Source organism: Pleurodeles waltl, chromosome 10 (genome assembly GCF_031143425.1).
Source record: "Pleurodeles waltl isolate 20211129_DDA chromosome 10, aPleWal1.hap1.20221129, whole genome shotgun sequence".
NCBI classification, from domain to species: domain Eukaryota; kingdom Metazoa; phylum Chordata; class Amphibia; order Caudata; family Salamandridae; genus Pleurodeles; species Pleurodeles waltl.
In genome coordinates, this window is record NC_090449.1 from 366500361 (window position 1) to 366526273 (window position 25913).

Genomic DNA, 25913 nt, shown 5'->3' on the forward strand with positions numbered 1-25913 from the left:
AGACTTGGGGGAACGCTGGGTGGAAGGAAATTTGTGGCTCCTCTCAGATTCCAGAACTTTCTGCCACAGAAATGTGAGGATCATGCGTGTTTTTAGCCAAATTTTGAGGTTTGCAAAGGATTCTGGGTAACAGAACCTGGTCCGCGCCCCACAAGTCACCCCATCATGGATTCCCCTAGGTCTCTAGTTTTCAGAAATGCACAGGTTTGGTAGGTTTCCCTAGGTGCAGGCTGAGCTAGAGGCCAAAATCTACAGGTAGGCACTTCGCAAAAAACACCTCTGTTTTCTTTAAAAAATGTGGATGTGTCCACGTTGCGCTTTGAGGCGTTTCCTGTCGCGGGCGCTAGGCCTACCCACACAAGTGAGGTATCATTTTTAACGGGAGACTTGGGGGAACGCTGGGTGGAAGGAAATTTGTGGCTCCTCTCAGATTCCAGAACTTTCTGCCACAGAAATGTGAGGAACATGTGTTTTTTTAGCCAAATTTTGAGGTTTCAAAGGATTCTGGGTAACAGAACCTGGTCCGAGCCCCACAAGTCACCCCATCATGGATTCCCCTAGGTCTCTAGTTTTCAGAAATGCACAGGTTTGGTAGGTTTCCCTAGGTGCCGGCTGAGCTAGAGGCCAAAATCTACAGGTAGGCACTTCGCAAAAAACACCTCTGTTTTCTTTCAAAAATTTGGATGTGTCCACGTTGTGCTTTGGGGCGTTTCCTGTCGCGGGCGCTAGGCATACCCACACAAGTGAGGTATAATTTTTATCGGGAGACTTGGGGGAACGCTGGGTGGAAGGAAATTTGTGGCTCCTCTCAGATTCCAGAACTTTCTGCCACAGAAATGTGAGGAACATGTGTTTCTTTAGCCAAATTTTGAGGTTTGCAAAGGATTCTGGGTAACAGAACCTGGTCCGAGCCCCACAAGTCACCCCATCATGGATTCCCCTAGGTCTCTAGTTTTCAGAAATGCACAGGTTTGGTAGGTTTCCCTAGGTGCCGGCTGAGCTAGAGGCCAAAATCTACAGGTAGGCACTTCGCAAAAAACACCTCTGTTTTCTTTCAAAAATTTGGATGTGTCCACGTTGCGCTTTGGGGCGTTTCCTGTCGCGGGCGCTAGGCCTACCCACACAAGTGAGGTATCATTTTTATCGGTAGACTTGGGTGAACGCTGGGTGGAAGGAAATTTGTGGCTCCTCTCAGATTCCAGAACTTTCTGCCACAGAAATGTGAGGAACATGTGTTTTTTTAGCCAAATTTTGAGGTTTGCAAAGGATTCTGGGTAACAGAACATGGTACGAGCCACACAAGTCACCCCATCTTGAATTCCCCTAGGTCTCTAGTTTACAGAAATGCACAGGTTTGGTAGGTTTCCCTAGGTGCCGGCTGAGCTAGAGGCCAAAATCTACAGGTAGGCACTTCGCAAAAAACACCTCTGTTTTCTTTAAAAAAATTGGATGTGTCCACGTTGCGCTTTGGGGCGATTCCTGTCGCGGGCGCTAGGCCTACCCACACAAGTGAGGTATCATTTTTATCGGGAGACTTGGGGGAACGCTGGGTGGAAGGGAATTTGTGGCTCCTCTCAGATTCTAGAACTTTCTGCCACAGAAATGTGAGGAACATGTGTTTTTTTAGCCAAATTTTGAGGTTTGCAAAGGATTCTGGGTAACAGAACCTGGTCCGAGCCCCACAAGTCACCCCATCTTGGATTCCCCTAGGTCTCTAGTTTTTAGAAATGCACAGGTTTGGTAGGTTTCCCTAGGTGCCGGCTGAGCTAGAGGCCAAAATCTACAGGTAGGCACTTCGCAAAAAACACCTCTGTTTTCTTTCAAAAATTTGGATGTGTCCACGTTGCGCTTTGGGGCGTTTCCTGTCGCGGGCGCTAGGCCTACCCACACAAGTGAGGTATCACTTTTATCGGGAGACTTGGGGGAACGCTGGGTGGAAGGAAATTTGTGGCTCTTCTCAGATTCCAGAACTTTCTGCCACAGAAATGTGAGGAACATGTGTTTTTTTAGCCAAATTTTGAGGTTTGCAAAGGATTCTGGGTAACAGAACCTGGTCCGAGCCCCACAAGTCACCCCATCATGGATTCCCCTAGGTCTCTAGTTTTCAGAAATGCACAGGTTACGTAGGTTTCCCTAGGTGCAGGCTGAGCTAGAGGCCAAAATCTACAGGTAGGCACTTCGCAAAAAACACCTCTGTTTTCTTTAAAAAAATTGGATGTGTCCACGTTGCGCTTTGGGGCGTTTCCTGTCACGGGCGCTAGGCCTACCCACACAAGTGAGGTATCATTTTTATCAGGAGACTTGGGGGAACGCTGGGTGGAAGGAAATTTGTGGCTCCTCTCAGATTCCAGAACTTTCTGCCACAGAAATGTGAGGAACATGTGTTTTTTTAGCCAAATTTGGAGGTTTGCAAAGGATTCTGGGTAACAGAACCTGGTCCGAGCCCCACAAGTCACCCCATCATGGATTCCCCTAGGTCTCTAGTTTTCAGAAATGCACAGGTTTGGTAGGTTTCCCTTGGTGCCGGCTGAGCTAGAGGCCAAAATCTACAGGTAGGCACTTCGCAAAAAACACCTCTGTTTTCTTTAAAAAATTTGGATGTGTCCACGTTGCACTTTGGGGCGTTTCCTGTCGCGGGCGCTAGGCCTACCCACACAAGTGAGGTATCATTTTTATCGGGAGACTTTGGGGAACGCTGGGTGGAAGGAAATTTGTGGCTCCTCTCAGATTCCAGAACTTTCTGCCACAGAAATGTGAGGAACATGTGTTTTTTTAGCCAAATTTTGAGGTTTGCAAAGGATTCTGGGTAACAGAACCTGGTCCGAGCCCCACAAGTCACCCCATCTTGGATTCCCCTAAGTCTCTAGTTTTCAGAAATGCACAGGTTTGGTAGGTTTCCCTAGGTGCCGGCTGAGCTAGAGGCCAAAATCTACAGGTAGGCACTTCGCAAAAAACACCTCTGTTTTCTTTCAAAAAATTGGATGTGTCCACGTTGCGCTTTGGGGCGTTTCCTGTCGCGGGCGCTAGGCCTACCCACACAAGTGAGGTATCATTTTTATCGGTAGACTTGGGGGACCGCTGGGTGGAAGGAAATTTGTGGCTCCTCTCAGATTCCAGAACTTTCTGCCACAGAAATTTGAGGAACATGTGTTTTTTTAGCCAAATTTTGAGGTTTGCAAAGGATTCTGGGTAACAGAACCTGGTACGAGCCCCACAAGTCACCCCATCTTGAATTCCCCTACGTCTCTAGTTTTCAGAAATGCACAGGTTTGGTAGGTTTCCCTAGGTGCCGGCTGACCTAGAGGCCAATATCTACAGGTAGGCACTTCGCAAAAAACACCTCTGTTTTCTTTCAAAAAATTGGATGTGTCCACGTTGCGCTTTGGAGCATTTCCTGTCGCGGGCGCTAGGCCTACCCACACAAGTGAGGTATCATTTTTATCGGGAGACTTGGGGGAATGCTGGGTGGAAGGAAATTTGTGGCTCCTCTCAGATTCCAGAACTTTCTGCCACAGAAATGTGAGGAACATGTGTTTTTTTAGCCAAATTTGGAGGTTTGCAAAGGATTCTGGGTAACAGAACCTGGTCCGAGCCCCACAAGTCACCCCATCTTGGACTCCCCTAGGTCTCTAGTTTTCAGAAATGCACAGGTTTGGTAGGTTTTCCTAGGTGCAGGCTGAGCTAGAGGCCAAAATCTACAGGTAGGCACTTCGCAAAAAACACCTCTGTTTTCTTTCAAAAAATTGGATGTGTCCACGTTGCGCTTTGGGGCGTTTCCTGTCGCGGGCGCTAGGCCTACCCACACAAGTGAGGTATCATTTTTATCGGGAGACTTGGGGGAACGCTGGGTGGAAGGAAATTTGTGGCTCCTCTCAGATTCCAGAACTTTCTGCCACAGAAATGTGAGGAACATGTGTTTTTTTTGCCAAATTTTGAGGTTTGCAAAGGATTCTGGGTAACAGAACCTGGTCCGAGCCCCACAAGTCACCCCATCTTGGATTCCCCTAGGTCTCTAGTTTTCAGAAATGCACAGGTTTGGTAGGTTTCCCTAGGTTCCGGCTGAGCTAGAGGCCAAAATCTACAGGTAGGCACTTCGCAAAAAACACCTCTGTTTTCTTTCAAAAAATTGGATGTGTCCACGTTGCGCTTTGGGCCGTTTCCTGTCGCGGGCGCTAGGCCTACCCACACAAGTGAGGTATCATTTTTAACGGGAGACTTGGGGGAACGCTGGGTGGAAGGAAATTTGTGGCTCCTCTCAGATTCCAGAACTTTCTGCCACAGAAATGTGAGGAACATGTGTTTTTTTTAGCCAAATTTTGAGGTTTGCAAAGGATTCTGGGTAACAGAATCTGGTCCGAGCCCCACAAATCACCCCATCTTGGATTCCCCTAGGTCTCTGGTTTTCAGAAATGCACAGGTTTGGTAGGTTTCCCTAGGTGCCGGCTGAGCTAGAGGCCAAAATCTACAGGTAGGCACTTCGCAAAAAACACCTCTGTTTTCTTTCAAAAAATTGGATGTGTCTACGTTGCGCTTTGGGGCGTTTCCTGTCGCGGGCGCTAGGCCTACTCACACAAGTGAGGTATCATTTTTATCGGGAGACTTGGGGGAACGCTGGGTGGAAGGAAATTTGTGGCTCCTCTCAGATTCCAGAACTTTCTGCCACAGAAATGTGAGGAACATGTGTTTTTTTAGCCAAATTTTGAGGTTTGCAAAGGATTCTGGGTAACAGAACCTGGTCCGAGCCCCACAAGTCACCCCATCTTGGATTCCCCTAGGTCTCTAGTTTTCAGAAATGCACAGGTTTGGGAGGTTTCCCTATGTGCCGGCTGAGCTAGAGGCCAAAATCTACAGGTAGGCACTTCGCAAAAAACACCTCTGTTTTCTTTCAAAAAATTGGATCTGTCCACGTTGCGCTTTGGGGCGTTTCCTGTCGCGGGCGCTAGGCCTACCCACACAAGTGAGGTATCATTTTTATCGGGAGACTTGGGGGAACGCTGGGTGGAAGGAAATGTGTGGCTCCTTTCAGATTCCAGAACTTTCTGCCACAGAAATGTGAGGAACATGTGTTTTTTTTAGCCAAATTTTGAGGTTTGCAAAGGATTCTGGGTAACAGAACCTGGTCCAAGCCCCACTAGTCACCCCATCTTGGATTCCCCTAGGTCTCTAGTTTTCAGAAATGCACAGGTTTGGTAGGTTTCCCTAGGTGCCGGCTGAGCTAGAGGCCAAAATCTACAGGTATGCACTTCGCAAAAAACACCTCTGTTTTTCTTCAATAATTTGGATGTGTCCACGTTGCGCTTTCGGGCGTTTCCTGTCGCGGGCGCTAGGCCTACCCACACAAGTGAGGTATAATTTTTATCGGGAGACTTGGGGGAACGCTGGGTGGAAGGAAATTTGTGGCTCCTCTCAGATTCAAGAACTTTCTGCCACAGAAATGTGAGGAACATGTGTTTTTTTAGCCAAATTTTGAGGTTTGCAAAGGATTCTGGGTAACAGAACCTGGTCCGAGCCCCACAAGTCACCCCATCATGGATTCCCCTAGGTCTCTAGTTTTCAGAAATGCACAGGTTTGGTAGGTTTCCCTAGGTGACGGCTGAGCTAGAGGCCAAAATCTACAGGTAGGCACTTCGCAAAAAACACCTCTGTTTTCTTTCAAAAAATTGGATCTGTCCACGTTGCGCTTTGGGGCGTTTCCTGTCGCGGGCGCTAGGCCTACCCACACAAGTGAGGTATCATTTTTATCGGGAGACTTGGGGGAACGCTGGGTGGAAGGAAATGTGTGGCTCCTTTCAGATTCCAGAACTTTCTGCCACAGAAATGTGAGGAACATGTGTTTTTTTTAGCCAAATTTTGAGGTTTGCAAAGGATTCTGGGTAACAGAACCTGGTCCAAGCCCCACTAGTCACCCCATCTTGGATTCCCCTAGGTCTCTAGTTTTCAGAAATGCACAGGTTTGGTAGGTTTCCCTAGGTGCCGGCTGAGCTAGAGGCCAAAATCTACAGGTATGCACTTCGCAAAAAACACCTCTGTTTTTCTTCAATAATTTGGATGTGTCCACGTTGCGCTTTCGGGCGTTTCCTGTCGCGGGCGCTAGGCCTACCCACACAAGTGAGGTATAATTTTTATCGGGAGACTTGGGGGAACGCTGGGTGGAAGGAAATTTGTGGCTCCTCTCAGATTCAAGAACTTTCTGCCACAGAAATGTGAGGAACATGTGTTTTTTTAGCCAAATTTTGAGGTTTGCAAAGGATTCTGGGTAACAGAACCTGGTCCGAGCCCCACAAGTCACCCCATCATGGATTCCCCTAGGTCTCTAGTTTTCAGAAATGCACAGGTTTGGTAGGTTTCCCTAGGTGACGGCTGAGCTAGAGGCCAAAATCTACAGGTAGGCACTTCGCAAAAAACACCTCTGTTTTCTTTCAAATATTTGGATGTGTCCACGTTGCGCTTTGGGGCGTTTCCTGTCGCGGGCGCTAGGCCTACCCACACAAGTGAGGTATAATTTTTATCGGTAGACTTGGGGGAACGCTCGGTGGAAGGAAATTTGTGGCTCCTCTCAGATTCCAGAACTTTCTGCCACAGAAATGTGAGGAACAAGTGTTTTTTTAGCCAAATTTTGAGGTTTGCAAAGGTTTCTGGGTAACAGAACCTGGTACGAGCCCCACAAGTCACCCCATCTTGAATTCCCCTAGGTCTCTAGTTTTCGGAAATGCACAGGTTTTGTAGGTTTCCCTAGGTGCCGGCTGAGCTAGAGGCCAAAATCTACAGGTAGGCACTTCGCAAAAAACACCTCTGTTATCTTTAAAAAATGTGGATGTGTCCACGTTGCACTTTGGGGCGTTTCCTGTCGCGGGCGCTAGGCCTACCCACACAAGTGAGGTATCATTTTTATCGGGAGACTTGGGGGAACGCTGGGTGGAAGGAAATTTGTGGCTCCTCTCAGATTCCAGAACTTTCTGCCACAGAAATGTGAGGAACATGTGTTTTTTTAGCCAAATTCTGAGGTTTGCTAAGGATTCTGGGTAACAGAATCTGGTCCGAGCCCCACAAGTCACCCCATCATGGATTCCCCTAGGTCTCTAGTTTCCAGAAATGCACAGGTTTGGTAGGTTTCCCTAGGTGCTGGCTGAGCTAGAGGCCAAAATCTACAGGTAGGCACTTCGCAAAAAACACCTCTGTTTTCTTTCAAAAATTTGGATGTGTCCACGTTGCGCTTTGGGGCGTTTCCTGTCGCATGCGCTAGGCCTATCCACACAAGTGAGGTATAATTTTTATCGGGAGACTTGGGGGAACGCTGGGTGGAAGGAAATTTGTGGCTCCTCTCAGATTCCAGAACTTTCTGCCTCAGAAATGTGAGGAACATGTGTTTCTTTAGCCAAATTTTGAGGTTTGCAAAGGATTCTGGGTAACAGAACCTGGTCCGAGCCCCACAAGTCACCCCATCTTGGATTCCCCTAGGTCTCTAGTTTTCAGAAATGCACAGGTTTGGTAGGTTTCCCTAGGTGCCGGCTGAGCTAGAGGCCAAAATCTACAGGTAGGCACTTCGCAAAAAACACCTCTGTTTTCTTTCAAAAAATTGGATGTGTCCACGTTGCGCTTTGGGGCGTTTCCTGTCGCGGGCGCTAGGCCTACCCACACAAGTGAGGTATCATTTTTATCGGTAGACTTGGGGGACCGCTGGGTGGAAGGAAATTTGTGGCTCCTCTCAGACTCCAGAACTTTCTGCCACAGAAATGTGAGGAACATGTGTTTTTTTAGCCAAATTTTGAGGTTTGCAAAGGATTCTGGGAACAGAACCTGGTACGAGCCCCACAAGTCACCCCATCTTGAATTCCCCTACGTCTCTAGTTTTCAGAAATGCACAGGTTTGGTAGGTTTCCCTAGGTGGCGGCTGAGCTAGAGGCCAAAATCTACAGGTAGGCACTTCGCAAAAAACACCTCTGTTTTCTTTCAAAAAATTGGATGTGTCCACGTTGCGCTTTGGAGCGTTTCCTGTCGCGGGCGCTAGGCCTACCCACACAAGTGAGGTATCATTTTTATCGGGAGACTTGGGGGAACGCTGGGGGGAAGGAAATTTGTGGCTCCTCTCAGATTCCAGAACTTTCTGCCACAGAAATGTGAGGAACATTTGTTTTTTTACCCAAATTTGGAGGTTTGCAAAGGATTCTGGGTAACAGAACCTGGTCCGAGCCCCACAAGTCACCCCATCTTGGATTCCCCTAGGTCTCTAGTTTTCAGAAATGCACAGGTTTGGTAGGTTTCCCTAGGTGCCGGCTGAGCTGGAGGCCAAAATCTACAAGTAGGCACTTCGCAAAAAACACCTCTGTTTTCTTTCAAAAAATTGGATGTGTCCACGTTGCGCTTTGGGGCGTTTCCTGTTGCGGGCGCTAGGCCTACTCACACAAGTGAGGTATCATTTTTATCGGGAGACTTGGGGGAACGCTGGGTGGAAGGAAATTTGTGGCTCCTCTCAGATTCCAGAACTTTCTGCCACAGAAATGTGAGGAACATGTGTTTTTTTAGCCAAATTTTGAGGTTTGCAAAGGATTCTGGGTAACAGAACCTGGTCCGAGCCCCACAAGTCACCCCATCTTGGATTCCCCTAGGTCTCTAGTTTTCAGAAATGCACAGGTTTGGTAGGTTTCCCTAGGTGCCGGCTGAGCTAGAGGCCAAAATCTACAGGTAAGCACTTCGCAAAAAATACCTCTGTTTTCTTTCAAAAAATTGGATCTGTCCACGTTGCGCTTTGGGGCGTTTCCTGTCGCGGGCGCTAGGCCTACCCACACAAGTGAGGTATAATTTTTATCGGGAGACTTGGGGGAACGCTGGGTGGAAGGAAATTTGTGGCTCCTCTCAGATTCCAGAACTTTCTGCCACAGAAATGTGAGGAACATGTGTTTTTTTAGCAACATTTTTAGGTTTTCAAAGGATTCTGGGTAACAGAACCTGGTCCGAGCCCCACAAGTCACCCCATCATGGATTCCCCTAGGTCTCTAGTTTTCAGAAATGCACAGGTTTGGCAGGTTTCCCTAGGTGCCGGCTGAGCTGGAGGCCAAAATCTACAGGTAGGCACTTCGCAAAAAACACCTCTGTTTTCTTTCAAAAAATTGGATGTGTCCACGTTGCGCTTTGGGGCGTTTCCTGTCGCGGGCGCTAGGCCTACCCACACAAGTGAGGTATAATTTTTATCAGAAGACTTGGGGGACCGCTGGGTGGAAGGAAATTTGTGGCTCCTCTCAGACTCCAGAACTTTCTGCCACAGAAATGTGAGGAACATGTGTTTTTTTAGCCAAATTTTGAGGTTTGCAAAGGATTCTGGGTAACAGAACCTGGTACGAGCCCCACAAGTCACCCCATCTTGAATTCCCCTACGTCTCTAGTTTTCAGAAATGCACAGGTTTGGTAGGTTTCCCTAGGTGGCGGCTGAGCTAGAGGCCAAAATCTACAGGTAGGCACTTCGCAAAAAACACCTCTGTTTTCTTTCAAAAAATTGGATGTGTCCACGTTGCGCTTTGGAGCGTTTCCTGTCGCGGGCGCTAGGCCTACCCACACAAGTGAGGTATCATTTTTATCGGGAGACTTGGGGGAACGCTGGGGGGAAGGAAATTTGTGGCTCCTCTCAGATTCCAGAACTTTCTGCCACAGAAATGTGAGGAACATTAGTTTTTTTACCCAAATTTGGAGGTTTGCAAAGGATTCTGGGTAACAGAACCTGGACCGAGCCCCACAAGTCACCCCATCTTGGATTCCCCTAGGTCTCTAGTTTTCAGAAATGCACAGGTTTGGTAGGTTTCCCTAGGTGCCGGCTGAGCTGGAGGCCAAAATCTACAAGTAGGCACTTCGCAAAAAACACCTCTGTTTTCTTTCAAAAAATTGGATCTGTCCACGTTGCGCTTTGGGGCGTTTCCTGTCGCGGGCGCTAGGCCTATCCACACAAGTGAGGTATAATTTTTATCGGGAGACTTGGGGGAACGCTGGGTGGAAGGAAATTTGTGGCTCCTCTCAGACTCCAGAACTTTCTGCCACAGAAATGTGAGGAACATGTGTTTTTTTAGCCACATTTTTAGGTTTTCAAAGGATTCTGGGTAACAGAACCTGGTCCGAGCCCCACAAGTCACCCCATTATGGATTCCCCTAGGTCTCTAGTTTTCAGAAATTCACAGGTTTGGCAGGTTTCCCTAGGTGCCGGCTGAGCTGGAGGCCAAAATCTACAGGTAGGCACTTCGCAAAAAACACCTCTGTTTTCTTTTAAAAATTTGGATGTGTCCACGTTGCGCTTTGGGGCGTTTCCTGTCGCGGGTGCTAGGCCTACCCACACAAGTGAGGTATCATTTTTATCGGTAGACTTGGGGGAACGCTGGGTGGAAGGAAATTTGTGGCTCCTCTCAGATTCCAGAACTTTCTGCCACAGAAATGTGAGGAACATGTGTTTTTTTAGCCAAATTTTGAGGTTTGCAAAGGATTCTGGGTAACAGAACCTGGTACGAGCCCCACAAGTCACCCCATCTTGAATTCCCCTAGGTCTCTAGTTTTCAGAAATGCACAGGTTTGGTAGGTTTCCCTAGGTGCCGGCTAAGCTAGAGGCCAAAATCTACAGGTAGGCACTTCGCAAAAAACACCTCTGTTTTCTTTAAAAAAATTGGATGTGTACACGTTGCGCTTTGGGGCGTTTCCTGTCGCGGGCGCTAGGCCTACCCACACAAGTGAGGTATCATTTTTATCGGGAGACTTGGGGGAACGCTGGGTGGAAGGAAATTTGTGGCTCCTCTCAGATTCCAGAACTTTCTGCCACAGAAATGTGAGGAACATGTGTTTTTTTAGCCAAATTTTGAGGTTTGCAAAGGATTCTGGGTAACAGAACCTGGTCCGAGCCCCACAAGTCACCATATCATGGATTCCCCTAGGTCTCTAGTTTTCAGAAATGCACAGGTTTGGTAGGTTTCCCTAGGTGCCGGCTGAGCTAGAGGCCAAAATCTACAGGTAGGCACTTCGCAAAAAACACCTCTGTTTTCTTTTAAAAAATTGGATGTGTCCACGTTGCTCTTTGGGGCGTTTCCTGTCGCGGGCGCTAGGCCTACTCACACAAGTGAGGTATCATTTTTATCGGGAGATTTGGGGGAACGCTGGGTGGAAGGAAATTTGTGGCTCCTCTCAGATTCCAGAACTTTCTGCCACAGAAATGTGAGGAACATGTGTTTTTTTAGCCTAATTTTGAGGTTTGCAAAGGATTCTGGGTAACAGAACCTGGTCCGAGCCCCACAAGTCACCCCATCGTGGATTCCCCTAGGTCTCTAGTTTTCAGAAATGCACAGGTTTGGTAGGTTTCCCTATGTGCCGGCTGAGCTAGAGGCCGAAATCTACAGGTAGGCACTTCGCAAAAAACACCTCTGTTTTCTTTCAAAAAATTGGATCTGTCCACGTTGCGCTTTGGGGCGTTTCCTGTCGCGGGCGCTAGGCCTACCCACACAAGTGAGGTATCATTTTTATCGGGAGACTTGGGGGAACGCTGGGTGGAAGGAAATTTGTGGCTCCTCTCAGATTCCAGAACTTTCTGACACAGAAATGTGAGGAACATGTGTTTTTTTTAGCCACATTTTGAGGTTTGCAAAGGATTCTGGGTAACAGAACCTGGTCCAAGCCCCACTAGTCACCCCATCTTGGATTCCCCTAGGTCTCTAGTTTTCAGAAATGCACAGGTTTGGCAGGTTTCCCTAGGTGCCGGCTGAGCTAGAGGCCAAAATCTACAGGTATGCACTTCGCAAAAAACACCTCTGTTTTCTTTCAAAAATTTGGATGTGTCCACGTTGCGCTTTGGGGCGTTTCCTGTCGCGGGCGCTAGGCCTACCCACACAAGTGAGGTATAATTTTTATCGGGAGACTTGGGGGAACGCTGGGTGGAAGGAAATTTGTGGCTCCTCTCAGATTCCAGAACTTTCTGCCACAGAAATGTGAGGAACATGTGTTTTTTTAGCCAAATTTTGAGGTTTGCAAAGGATTCTGGGTAACAGAACCTGGTCCGAGCCCCACAAGTCACCCCATCTTGGATTCCCCTAGGTCTCTAGTTTTCAGAAATGCACAGGTTTGGTAGGTTTCCCTAGGTGCCGGCTGAGCTAGAGGCCAAAATCTACAGGTAGGCACTTCGCAAAAAACACCTCTGTTTTCTTTCCAAAAATTGGATGTGTCCACGTTGCGCTTTGGGGCGTTTCCTGTCGCGGGCGCTAGGCCTACTCACACAAGTGAGGTATCATTTTTATCGGGAGACTTGGGGGAACGCTGGGTGGAAGGAAATTTGTGGCTCCTCTCAGATTCCAGAACTTTCTGCCACAGAAATGTGAGGAACATGTGTTTTTTTAGCCACATTTTTAGGTTTTCAAAGGATTCTGGGTAACAGAACCTGGTCCGAGCCCCACAAGTCACCCCATCATGGATTCCCCTAGGTCTCTAGTTTTCAGAAATGCACAGGTTTGGCAGGTTTCCCTAGGTGTCGGCTGAGCTGGAGGCCAAAATCTACAGGTAGGCACTTCGCAAAAAACACCTCTGTTTTCTTTAAAAAATTTGGATGTGTCCATGTTGCGCTTTGGGGCGTTTCCTGTCGCGGGCGCTAGGCCTGCCCACACAAGTGAGGTATCATTTTTATCGGTAGACTTGGGGGAACGCTGGGTGGAAGGAAATTTGTGGCTCCTCTCAGATTCCAGAACTTTCTGCCACAGAAATGTGAGGAACATGTGTTTTTTTAGCCAAATTTTGAGGTTTGCAAAGGATTCTGGGTAACAGAACCTGGTACGAGCCCCACAAGTCACCCCATCTTGAATTCCCCTAGGTCTCTAGTTTTCAGAAATGCACAGGTTTGGTAGGTTTCCCTAGGTGCCGGCTGAGCTAGAGGCCAAAATCTACAGGTAGGCACTTCGCAAAAAACACCTCTGTTTTCTTTAAAAAAATTGGATGTGTACACGTTGCGCTTTGGGGCGTTTCCTGTCGCGGGCGCTAGGCCTACCCACACAAGTGAGGTATCATTTTTATCGGGAGACTTGGGGGAACGCTGGGTGGAAGGAAATTTGTGGCTCCTCTCAGATTCCAGAACTTTCTGCCACAGAAATGTGAGGAACATGTGTTTTTTTAGCCAAATTTTGAGGTTTGCAAAGGATTCTGGGTAACAGAACCTGATCCGAGCCCCACAAGTCACCCCATCATGGATTCCCCTAGGTCTCTAGTTTTCAGAAATGCACAGGTTTGGTAGGTTTCCCTAGGTGCCGGCTGAGCTAGAGGCCAAAATCTACAGGTAGGCACTTCGCAAAAAACACCTCTGTTTTCTTTCAAAAAATTGGATGTGTCCACGTTGCTCTTTGGGGCGTTTCCTGTCGCGGGCGCTAGGCCTACTCACACAAGTGAGGTATCATTTTTATCTGGAGACTTGGGGGAACGCTGGGTGGAAGGAAATTTGTGGCTCCTCTCAGATTCCAGAACTTTCTGCCACAGAAATGTGAGGAACATGTGTTTTTTTAGCCAAATTTTGAGGTTTGCAAAGGATTCTGGGTAACAGAACCTGGTCCGAGCCCCACAAGTCACCCCATCATGGATTCCCCTAGGTCTCTAGTTTTCAGAAATGCACAGGTTTGGCAGGTTTCCCTAGGTGCCGGCTGAGCTGGAGGCCAAAATCTACAGGTAGGCACTTCGCAAAAAACACCTCTGTTTTCTTTCAAAAATTTGGATGTGTCCACGTTGCGCTTTGGGGCGTTTCCTGTCGCGGGCGCTAGGCCTACCCACACAAGTGAGGTATCATTTTTATCGGTAGACTTGGGGGAACGCTGGGTGGAAGGAAATTTGTGGCTCCTCTCAGATTCCAGAACTTTCTGCCACAGAAATGTGAGGAACATGTGTTTTTTTAGCCAAATTTTGAGGTTTGCAAAGGATTCTGGGTAACAGAACCTGGTACGAGCCCCACAAGTCACCCCATCTTGAATTCCCCTAGGTCTCTAGTTTTCAGAAATGCACAGGTTTGGTAGGTTTCCCTAGGTGCCGGCTGAGCTAGAGGCCAATATCTACAGGTAGGCACTTCGCAAAAAACACCTCTGTTTTCTTTAAAAAAATTGGATGTGTACACGTTGCGCTTTGGGGCGTTTCCTGTCGCGGGCGCTAGGCCTACCCACACAAGTGAGGTATCATTTTTATCGGGAGACTTGGGGGAACGCTGGGTGGAAGGAAATTTGTGGCTCCTCTCAGATTCCAGAACTTTCTGCCACAGAAATGTGAGCAACATGTGTTTTTTTAGCCAAATTTTGAGGTTTGCAAAGGATTCTGGGTAACAGAACCTGGTCCGAGCCCCACAAGTCACCCCATCATGGATTCCCCTAGGTCTCTAGTTTTCAGAAATGCACAGGTTTGGTAGGTTTCCCTAGGTGCCGGCTGAGCTAGAGGCCAAAATCTACAGGTAGGCACTTCGCAAAAAACACCTCTGTTTTCTTTCAAAAAATTGGATGTGTCCACGTTGCTCTTTGGGGCGTTTCCTGTCGCGGGCGCTAGGCCTACTCACACAAGTGAGGTATCATTTTTATCGGGAGACTTGGGGGAACGCTGGGTGGAAGGAAATTTGTGGCTCCTCTCAGATTCCAGAACTTTCTGCCACAGAAATGTGAGGAACATGTGTTTTTTTAGCCAAATTTTGAGGTTTGCAAAGGATTCTGGGTAACAGAACCTGGTCCGAGCCCCACAAGTCACCCCATCATGGATTCCCCTAGGTCTCTAGTTTTCAGAAATGCACAGGTTTGGTAGGTTTCCCTAGGTGCCGGCTGAGCTAGAGGCCAAAATCTACAGGTAGGCACTTCGCAAAAAACACCTCTGTTTTCTTTCAAAAAATTGGATCTGTCCACGTTGCGCTTTGGGGCGTTTCCTGTCGCGGGCGCTAGGCCTACCCACACAAGTGAGGTATCATTTTTATCGGGAGACTTGGGGGAATGCTGGGTGGAAGGAAATTTGTGGCTCCTCTCAGATTCCAGAACTTTCTGACACAGAAATGTGAGGAACATGTGTTTTTTTTAGCCACATTTTGAGGTTTGCAAAGGATTCTGGGTAACAGAACCTGGTCCAAGCCCCACTAGTCACCCCATCTTGGATTCCCCTAGGTCTCTAGTTTTCAGAAATGCACAGGTTTGGCAGGTTTCCCTAGGTGCCGGCTGAGCTAGAGGCCAAAATCTACAGGTATGCACTTCGCAAAAAACACCTCTGTTTTCTTTCAAAAATTTGGATGTGTCCACGTTACGCTTTGGGGCATTTCCTGTCGCGGGCGCTAGGCCTACCCACACAAGTGAGGTATCATTTTTATCGGGAGACTTGGGGGAACGCTGGGTGGAAGGAAATTTGTGGCTCCTCTCAGATTCCAGAACTTTCTGCCACAGAAATGTGAGGAACATGTGTTTTTTTAGCCAAATTTTGAGGTTTGCAAAGGATTCTGGGTAACAGAACCTGGTCCGAGCCCCACAAGTCACCCCATCTTTGACTCCCGTAGGTCTCTAGTTTTCAGAAATGCACAGGTTTGGTAGGTTTCCCTAGGTTCCGGCTGAGCTAGAGGCCAAAATCTACAGGTAGGCACTTCGCAAAAATCACCTCTGTTTTCTTTCAAAAAATTGGATGTGTCCACGTTGCGCTTTGGGCCGTTTCCTGTCGCGGGCGCTAGGCCTACCCACACAAGTGAGGTATCATTTTTAACGGGAGACTTGGGGGAACGCTGGGTAGAAGGAAATTTGTGGCTCTTCTCAGATTCCAGAACTTTCTGCCACAGAAATGTGAGGACCATGTGTTTTTTTAGCCAAATTTTGAGGTTTGCAAAGGATTCTAGGTAACAGAACCTGGTCCGAGCCCCACAAGTCAACCCATCATGGATTCCCCAAAGGTCTCTAGTTTTCAGAAATGCACAGGTTTGGTAGGTTTCCCTAGGTGCAGGCTGAGCTAGAGGCCAAAATCTACAGGTAGGCACTTCACAAAAAACACCTCTGTTTTCTTTAAAAAATGTGGATGTGTCCACGTTGCGCTTTGGGGCGTTTCCTGTCGCGGGCGCTAGGCCTACCCACACAAGTGAGGTATCATTTTTATCGGGAGACTTGGGGGAACGCTGGGTGGAAGGTAATTTGTGGCTCCTCTCAGATTCCAGAACTTTCTGCCACAGAAATGTGAGGAACATGTGTTTTTTTAGCCAAATTTTGAGGTTTGCAAAGGATTCTGGGTAACAGAACCTGGTCCGAGCCCCACAAGTCACCCCATCATGGATTCCCCTAGGTCTCTAGTTTTCAGAAATGCACAGGTTTGGTAGGTTTCCCTAGGTGCCGGCTGAGCTAGAGGCCAAAATCTACAGGTAGGCACTTCGCAAAAAACACCTCTGTTTTCTTTCAAAAATTTGGATGTGTCCACGTTGCGCTTTGGGGCGTTTCCTGTCGCGGGCGCTGGGCCTACTCACACAAGTGAGGTATAATTTTTATCGGGAGACTTGGGGGAACGCTGGGTGGAAGGAAATTTGTGGCTCCTCTCAGATTCCAGAACTTTCTGCCACAGAAATGTGAGGATCATGCGTGTTTTTAGCCAAATTTTGAGGTTTGCAAAGGATTCTGGGTAACAGAACCTGGTCCGCGCCCCACAAGTCACCCCATCATGGATTCCCCTAGGTCTCTAGTTTTCAGAAATGCACAGGTTTGGTAGGTTTCCCTAGGTGCAGGCTGAGCTAGAGGCCAAAATCTACAGGTAGGCACTTCGCAAAAAACACCTCTGTTTTCTTTAAAAAATGTGGATGTGTCCACGTTGCGCATTGAGGCGTTTCCTGTCGCGGGCGCTAGGCCTACCCACACAAGTGAGGTATCATTTTTAACGGGAGACTTGGGGGAACGCTGGGTGGAAGGAAATTTGTGGCTCCTCTCAGATTCCAGAACTTTCTGCCACAGAAATGTGAGGAACATGTGTTTTTTTAGCCAAATTTTGAGGTTTGCAAAGGATTCTGGGTAACAGAACCTGGTCCGAGCCCCACAAGTCACCCCATCATGGATTCCCCTAGGTCTCTAGTTTTCAGAAATGCACAGGTTTGGTAGGTTTCCCTAGGTGCCGGCTGAGCTAGAGGCCAAAATCTACAGGTAGGCACTTCGCAAAAAACACCTCTGTTTTCTTTCAAAAATTTGGATGTGTCCACGTTGTGCTTTGGGGCGTTTCCTGTCGCGGGCGCTAGGCATACCCACACAAGTGAGGTATAATTTTTATCGGGAGACTTGGGGGAACGCTGGGTGGAAGGAAATTTGTGGCTCCTCTCAGATTCCAGAACTTTCTGCCACAGAAATGTGAGGAACATGTGTTTCTTTAGCCAAATTTTGAGGTTTGCAAAGGATTCTGGGTAACAGAACCTGGTCCGAGCCCCACAAGTCACCCCATCATGGATTCCCCTAGGTCTCTAGTTTTCAGAAATGCACAGGTTTGGTAGGTTTCCCTAGGTGCCGGCTGAGCTAGAGGCCAAAATCTACAGGTAGGCACTTCGCAAAAAACACCTCTGTTTTCTTTCAAAAATTTGGATGTGTCCACGTTGCGCTTTGGGGCGTTTCCTGTCGCGGGCGCTAGGCCTACCCACACAAGTGAGGTATCATTTTTATCGGTAGACTTGGGGGAACGCTGGGTGGAAGGAAATTTGTGGCTCCTCTCAGATTCCAGAACTTTCTGCCACAGAAATGTGAGGAACATGTGTTTTTTTAGCCAAATTTTGAGGTTTGCAAAGGATTCTGGGTAACAGAACATGGTACGAGCCACACAAGTCACCCCATCTTGAATTCCCCTAGGTCTCTAGTTTACAGAAATGCACAGGTTTGGTAGGTTTCCCTAGGTGCCGGCTGAGCTAGAGGCCAAAATCTACAGGTAGGCACTTCGCAAAAAACACCTCTGTTTTCTTTAAAAAAATTGGATGTGTCCACGTTGCGCTTTGGGGCGATTCCTGTCGCGGGCGCTAGGCCTACCCACACAAGTGAGGTATCATTTTTATCGGGAGACTTGGGGGAACGCTGGGTGGAAGGGAATTTGTGGCTCCTCTCAGATTCTAGAACTTTCTGCCACAGAAATGTGAGGAACATGTGTTTTTTTAGCCAAATTTTGAGGTTTGCAAAGGATTCTGGGTAACAGAACCTGGTCCGAGCCCCACAAGTCACCCCATCTTGGATTCCCCTAGGTCTCTAGTTTTTAGAAATGCACAGGTTTGGTAGGTTTCCCTAGGTGCCGGCTGAGCTAGAGGCCAAAATCTACAGGTAGGCACTTCGCAAAAAACACCTCTGTTTTCTTTCAAAAATTTGGATGTGTCCACGTTGCGCTTTGGGGCGTTTCCTGTCGCGGGCGCTAGGCCTACCCACACAAGTGAGGTATCACTTTTATCGGGAGACTTGGGGGAACGCTGGGTGGAAGGAAATTTGTGGCTCTTCTCAGATTCCAGAACTTTCTGCCACAGAAATGTGAGGAACATGTGTTTTTTTAGCCAAATTTTGAGGTTTGCAAAGGATTCTGGGTAACAGAACCTGGTCCGAGCCCCACAAGTCACCCCATCATGGATTCCCCTAGGTCTCTAGTTTTCAGAAATGCACAGGTTACGTAGGTTTCCCTAGGTGCAGGCTGAGCTAGAGGCCAAAATCTACAGGTAGGCACTTCGCAAAAAACACCTCTGTTTTCTTTAAAAAAATTGGATGTGTCCACGTTGCGCTTTGGGGCGTTTCCTGTCACGGGCGCTAGGCCTACCCACACAAGTGAGGTATCATTTTTATCAGGAGACTTGGGGGAACGCTGGGTGGAAGGAAATTTGTGGCTCCTCTCAGATTCCAGAACTTTCTGCCACAGAAATGTGAGGAACATGTGTTTTTTTAGCCAAATTTGGAGGTTTGCAAAGGATTCTGGGTAACAGAACCTGGTCCGAGCCCCACAAGTCACCCCATCATGGATTCCCCTAGGTCTCTAGTTTTCAGAAATGCACAGGTTTGGTAGGTTTCCCTTGGTGCCGGCTGAGCTAGAGGCCAAAATCTACAGGTAGGCACTTCGCAAAAAACACCTCTGTTTTCTTTAAAAAATTTGGATGTGTCCACGTTGCACTTTGGGGCGTTTCCTGTCGCGGGCGCTAGGCCTACCCACACAAGTGAGGTATCATTTTTATCGGGAGACTTTGGGGAACGCTGGGTGGAAGGAAATTTGTGGCTCCTCTCAGATTCCAGAACTTTCTGCCACAGAAATGTGAGGAACATGTGTTTTTTTAGCCAAATTTTGAGGTTTGCAAAGGATTCTGGGTAACAGAACCTGGTCCGAGCCCCACAAGTCACCCCATCTTGGATTCCCCTAAGTCTCTAGTTTTCAGAAATGCACAGGTTTGGTAGGTTTCCCTAGGTGCCGGCTGAGCTAGAGGCCAAAATCTACAGGTAGGCACTTCGCAAAAAACACCTCTGTTTTCTTTCAAAAAATTGGATGTGTCCACGTTGCGCTTTGGGGCGTTTCCTGTCGCGGGCGCTAGGCCTACCCACACAAGTGAGGTATCATTTTTATCGGTAGACTTGGGGGACCGCTGGGTGGAAGGAAATTTGTGGCTCCTCTCAGATTCCAGAACTTTCTGCCACAGAAATTTGAGGAACATGTGTTTTTTTAGCCAAATTTTGAGGTTTGCAAAGGATTCTGGGTAACAGAACCTGGTACGAGCCCCACAAGTCACCCCATCTTGAATTCCCCTACGTCTCTAGTTTTCAGAAATGCACAGGTTTGGTAGGTTTCCCTAGGTGCCGGCTGACCTAGAGGCCAATATCTACAGGTAGGCACTTCGCAAAAAACACCTCTGTTTTCTTTCAAAAAATTGGATGTGTCCACGTTGCGCTTTGGAGCATTTCCTGTCGCGGGCGCTAGGCCTACCCACACAAGTGAGGTATCATTTTTATCGGGAGACTTGGGGGAATGCTGGGTGGAAGGAAATTTGTGGCTCCTCTCAGATTCCAGAACTTTCTGCCACAGAAATGTGAGGAACATGTGTTTTTTTAGCCAAATTTGGAGGTTTGCAAAGGATTCTGGGTAACAGAACCTGGTCCGAGCCCCACAAGTCACCCCATCTTGGACTCCCCTAGGTCTCTAGTTTTCAGAAATGCACAGGTTTGGTAGGTTTTCCTAGGTGCAGGCTGAGCTAGAGGCCAAAATCTACAGGTAGGCACTTCGCAAAAAACACCTCTGTTTTCTTTCAAAAAATTGGATGTGTCCACGTTGCGCTTTGGGGCGTTTCCTGTCGCGGGCGCTAGGCCTACCCACACAAGTGAGGTATCATTTTTATCGGGAGTCTTGGGGGAACGCTGGGTGGAAGGAAATTTGTGGCTCCTCTCAGATTCCAGAACTTTCTGCCACAGAAATGTGAGGAACATGTGTTTTTTTTGCCAAATTTTGAGGTTTGCAAAGGATTCTGGGTAACAGAACCTGGTCCGAGCCCCACAAGTCACCCCATCTTGGATTCCCCTAGGTCTCTAGTTTTCAGAAATGCACAGGTTTGGTAGGTTTCCCTAGGTTCCGGCTGAGCTAGAGGCCAAAATCTACAGGTAGGCACTTCGCAAAAAACACCTCTGTTTTCTTTCAAAAAATTGGATGTGTCCACGTTGCGCTTTGGGCCGTTTCCTGTCGCGGGCGCTAGGCCTACCCACACAAGTGAGGTATCATTTTTAACGGGAGACTTGGGGGAACGCTGGGTGGAAGGAAATTTGTGGCTCCTCTCAGATTCCAGAACTTTCTGCCACAGAAATGTGAGGAACATGTGTTTTTTTTAGCCAAATTTTGAGGTTTGCAAAGGATTCTGGGTAACAGAATCTGGTCCGAGCCCCACAAATCACCCCATCTTGGATTCCCCTAGGTCTCTGGTTTTCAGAAATGAACAGGTTTGGTAGGTTTCCCTAGGTGCCGGCTGAGCTAGAGGCCAAAATCTACAGGTAGGCACTTCGCAAAAAACACCTCTGTTTTCTTTCAAAAAATTGGATGTGTCTACGTTGCGCTTTGGGGCGTTTCCTGTCGCGGGCGCTAGGCCTACTCACACAAGTGAGGTATCATTTTTATCGGGAGACTTGGGGGAACGCTGGGTGGAAGGAAATTTGTGGCTCCTCTCAGATTCCAGAACTTTCTGCCACAGAAATGTGAGGAACATGTGTTTTTTTAGCCAAATTTTGAGGTTTTCAAAGGATTCTGGGTAACAGAACCTGGTCCGAGCCCCACAAGTCACCCCATCTTGGATTCCCCTAGGTCTCTAGTTTTCAGAAATGCACAGGTTTGGGAGGTTTCCCTATGTGCCGGCTGAGCTAGAGGCCAAAATCTACAGGTAGGCACTTCGCAAAAAACACCTCTGTTTTCTTTCAAAAAATTGGATCTGTCCACGTTGCGCTTTGGGGCGTTTCCTGTCGCGGGCGCTAGGCCTACCCACACAAGTGAGGTATCATTTTTATCGGGAGACTTGGGGGAACGCTGGGTGGAAGGAAATGTGTGGCTCCTTTCAGATTCCAGAACTTTCTGCCACAGAAATGTGAGGAACATGTGTTTTTTTTAGCCAAATTTTGAGGTTTGCAAAGGATTCTGGGTAACAGAACCTGGTCCAAGCCCCACTAGTCACCCCATCTTGGATTCCCCTAGGTCTCTAGTTTTCAGAAATGCACAGGTTTGGTAGGTTTCCCTAGGTGCCGGCTGAGCTAGAGGCCAAAATCTACAGGTATGCACTTCGCAAAAAACACCTCTGTTTTTCTTCAATAATTTGGATGTGTCCACGTTGCGCTTTCGGGCGTTTCCTGTCGCGGGCGCTAGGCCTACCCACACTTGGGGGAACGCTGGGTGGAAGGAAATTTGTGGCTCCTCTCAGATTCCAGAACTTTCTGCCTCAGAAATGTGAGGAACATGTGTTTCTTTAGCCAAATTTTGAGGTTTGCAAAGGATTCTGGGTAACAGAACCTGGTCCGAGCCCCACAAGTCACCCCATCTTGGATTCCCCTAGGTCTCTAGTTTTCAGAAATGCACAGGTTTGGTAGGTTTCCCTAGGTGCCGGCTGAGCTAGAGGCCAAAATCTACAGGTAGGCACTTCGCAAAAAACACCTCTGTTTTCTTTCAAAAAATTGGATGTGTCCACGTTGCGCTTTGGGGCGTTTCCTGTCGCGGGCGCTAGGCCTACCCACACAAGTGAGGTATCATTTTTATCGGTAGACTTGGGGGACCGCTGGGTGGAAGGAAATTTGTGGCTCCTCTCAGACTCCAGAACTTTCTGCCACAGAAATGTGAGGAACATGTGTTTTTTTAGCCAAATTTTGAGGTTTGCAAAGGATTCTGGGAACAGAACCTGGTACGAGCCCCACAAGTCACCCCATCTTGAATTCCCCTACGTCTCTAGTTTTCAGAAATGCACAGGTTTGGTAGGTTTCCCTAGGTGGCGGCTGAGCTAGAGGCCAAAATCTACAGGTAGGCACTTCGCAAAAAACACCTCTGTTTTCTTTCAAAAAATTGGATGTGTCCACGTTGCGCTTTGGAGCGTTTCCTGTCGCGGGCGCTAGGCCTACCCACACAAGTGAGGTATCATTTTTATCGGGAGACTTGGGGGAACGCTGGGGGGAAGGAAATTTGTGGCTCCTCTCAGATTCCAGAACTTTCTGGCACAGAAATGTGAGGAACATTTGTTTTTTTACCCAAATTTGGAGGTTTGCAAAGGATTCTGGGTAACAGAACCTGGTCCGAGCCCCACAAGTCACCCCATCTTGGATTCCCCTAGGTCTCTAGTTTTCAGAAATGCACAGGTTTGGTAGGTTTCCCTAGGTGCCGGCTGAGCTGGAGGCCAAAATCTACAAGTAGGCACTTCGCAAAAAACACCTCTGTTTTCTTTCAAAAAATTGGATGTGTCCACGTTGCGCTTTGGGGCGTTTCCTGTTGCGGGCGCTAGGCCTACTCACACAAGTGAGGTATCATTTTTATCGGGAGACTTGGGGAACGCTGGGTGGAAGGAAATTTGTGGCTCCTCTCAGATTCCAGAACTTTCTGCCACAGAAATGTGAGGAACATGTGTTTTTTTAGCCAAATTTTGAGGTTTGCAAAGGATTCTGGGTAACAGAACCTGGTCCGAGCCCCACAAGTCACCCCATCTTGGATTCCCCTAGGTCTCTAGTTTTCAGAAATGCACAGGTTTGGTAGGTTTCCCTAGGTGCCGGCTGAGCTAGAGGCCAAAATCTACAGGTAAGCACTTCGCAAAAAATACCTCTGTTTTCTTTCAAAAAATTGGATCTGTCCACGTTGCGCTTTGGGGCGTTTCCTGTCGCGGGCGCTAGGCCTACCCACACAAGTGAGGTATAATTTTTATCGGGAGACTTGGGGGAACGCTGGGTGGAAGGAAATTTGTGGCTCCTCTCAGATTCCAGAACTTTCTGCCACAGAAATGTGAGGAACATGTGTTTTTTTAGCAACATTTTTAGGTTTTCAAAGGATTCTGGGTAACAGAACCTGGTCCGAGCCCCACAAGTCACCCCATCATGGATTCCCCTAGGTCTCTAGTTTTCAGAAATGCACAGGTTTGGCAGGTTTCCCTAGGTGCCGGCTGAGCTGGAGGCCAAAATCTACAGGTAGGCACTTCGCAAAAAACACCTCTGTTTTCTTTCAAAAAATTGGATGTGTCCACGTTGCGCTTTGGGGCGTTTCCTGTCGCGGGCGCTAGGCCTACCCACACAAGTGAGGTATCATTTTTATCAGTAGACTTGGGGGACCGCTGGGTGGAAGGAAATTTGTGGCTCCTCTCAGACTCCAGAACTTTCTGCCACAGAAATGTGAGGAACATGTGTTTTTTTAGCCAAATTTTGAGGTTTGCAAAGGATTCTGGGTAACAGAACCTGGTACGAGCCCCACAAGTCACCCCATCTTGAATTCCCCTACGTCTCTAGTTTTCAGAAATGCACAGGTTTGGTAGGTTTCCCTAGGTGGCGGCTGAGCTAGAGGCCAAAATCTACAGGTAGGCACTTCGCAAAAAACACCTCTGTTTTCTTTCAAAAAATTGGATGTGTCCACGTTGCGCTTTGGAGCGTTTCCTGTCGCGGGCGCTAGGCCTACCCACACAAGTGAGGTATCATTTTTATCGGGAGACTTGGGGGAACGCTGGGGGGAAGGAAATTTGTGGCTCCTCTCAGATTCCAGAACTTTCTGCCACAGAAATGTGAGGAACATTTGTTTTTTTACCCAAATTTGGAGGTTTGCAAAGGATTCTGGGTAACAGAACCTGGACCGAGCCCCACAAGTCACCCCATCTTGGATTCCCCTAGGTCTCTAGTTTTCAGAAATGCACAGGTTTGGTAGGTTTCCCTAGGTGCCGGCTGAGCTGGAGGCCAAAATCTACAAGTAGGCACTTCGCAAAAAACACCTCTGTTTTCTTCAAAAAATTGGATCTGTCCACGTTGCGCTTTGGGGCGTTTCCTGTCGCGGGCGCTAGGCCTATCCACACAAGTGAGGTATAATTTTTATCGGGAGACTTGGGGGAACGCTGGGTGGAAGGAAATTTGTGGCTCCTCTCAGATTCCAGAACTTTCTGCCACAGAAATGTGAGGAACATGTGTTTTTTTAGCCACATTTTTAGGTTTTCAAAGGATTCTGGGTAACAGAACCTGGTCCGAGCCCCACAAGTCACCCCATTATGGATTCCCCTAGGTCTCTAGTTTTCAGAAATTCACAGGTTTGGCAGGTTTCCCTAGGTGCCGGCTGAGCTGGAGGCCAAAATCTACAGGTAGGCACTTCGCAAAAAACACCTCTGTTTTCTTTTAAAAATTTGGATGTGTCCACGTTGCGCTTTGGGGCGTTTCCTGTCGCGGGCGCTAGGCCTACCCACACAAGTGAGGTATCATTTTTATCGGTAGACTTGGGGGAACGCTGGGTGGAAGGAAATTTGTGGCTCCTCTCAGATTCCAGAACTTTCTGCCACAGAAATGTGAGGAACATGTGTTTTTTTAGCCAAATTTTGAGGTTTGCAAAGGATTCTGGGTAACAGAACCTGGTACGAGCCCCACAAGTCACCCCATCTTGAATTCCCCTAGGTCTCTAGTTTTCAGAAATGCACAGGTTTGGTAGGTTTCCCTAGGTGCCGGCTGAGCTAGAGGCCAAAATCTACAGGTAGGCACTTCGCAAAAAACACCTCTGTTTTCTTTAAAAAAATTGGATGTGTACACGTTGCGCTTTGGGGCGTTTCCTGTCGCGGGCGCTAGGCCTACCCACACAAGTGAGGTATCATTTTATCGGGAGACTTGGGGGAACGCTGGGTGGAAGGAAATTTGTGGCTCCTCTCAGATTCCAGAACTTTCTGCCACAGAAATGTGAGGAACATGTGTTTTTTTAGCCAAATTTTGAGGTTTGCAAAGGATTCTGGGTAACAGAACCTGGTCCGAGCCCCACAAGTCACCATATCATGGATTCCCCTAGGTCTCTAGTTTTCAGAAATGCACAGGTTTGGTAGGTTTCCCTAGGTGCCGGCTGAGCTAGAGGCCAAAATCTACAGGTAGGCACTTCGCAAAAAACACCTCTGTTTTCTTTAAAAAATTGGATGTGTCCACGTTGCTCTTTGGGGCGTTTCCTGTCGCGGGCGCTAGGCCTACTCACACAAGTGAGGTATCATTTTTATCGGGAGACTTGGGGGAACGCTGGGTGGAAGGAAATTTGTGGCTCCTCTCAGATTCCAGAACTTTCTGCCACAGAAATGTGAGGAACATGTGTTTTTTTAGCCAAATTTTGAGGTTTGCAAAGGATTCTGGGTAACAGAACCTGGTCCGAGCCCCACAAGTCACCCCATCGTGGATTCCCCTAGGTCTCTAGTTTTCAGAAATGCACAGGTTTGGTAGGTTTCCCTATGTGCCGGCTGAGCTAGAGGCCGAAATCTACAGGTAGGCACTTCGCAAAAAACACCT